Source organism: Egretta garzetta, unplaced genomic scaffold (genome assembly GCF_000687185.1).
Source record: "Egretta garzetta isolate BGI_Z169 unplaced genomic scaffold, ASM68718v1 scaffold264, whole genome shotgun sequence".
Taxonomy (NCBI): domain Eukaryota; kingdom Metazoa; phylum Chordata; class Aves; order Pelecaniformes; family Ardeidae; genus Egretta; species Egretta garzetta.
Genome location: NW_009259685.1, coordinates 1,276,645 through 1,277,070, shown reverse-complemented (window position 1 = coordinate 1,277,070; position 426 = coordinate 1,276,645). Strand labels below are relative to the sequence as shown.

Sequence of the window (426 nt, the reverse complement as noted above, 5' to 3'; positions counted from 1 at the left end):
AGGGGAGGGGGGGGGGTGGCAGGAGAGGGAGGGAGCAGAGGGAGGTTCTGGATCTCCCCAGGGACTTAATTTTGACCATGAAATAACAGTGCAGGAACCCGCAGAGAAAAATGCCCACTTCAAGGGATGGTGCCTTTGGTGCCTGTCACTCTCAGGATGCGGATAGGGACGTTCACAAAACCACACAGATTTCCAAAGTATGATTTTTTTTTTCTTTCTTTCATTTTCCCTTTGGAAAGCAGCTGTTCAGAGACTGCTCCTTGTGGGAATTTTTTTATTTCCCAAATGGCAAGATCCTACACATGCCCTCCAACTTACAGCTGGTGCAGTCGAGTTGGCAGCCCTAACTCTGCATGCAGCTGCCACGGGAGGGCACACACTTGAGTGGGGGGAGCAGGGAGGAACCCATTGCCCCAAAGAAGGAAA

The 426-nt window shown here is 51.2% G+C and overlaps 1 protein-coding gene across 1 annotated transcript in view; it reads left to right on the top strand.

The window, feature by feature from the left end:
- Positions 1 to 426, top strand: part of VSTM2A (V-set and transmembrane domain containing 2A) — a 24,075-nt gene that overhangs the window by 2,995 nt on the left and 20,654 nt on the right. The gene's annotated exons all lie outside the window — the stretch shown is intronic.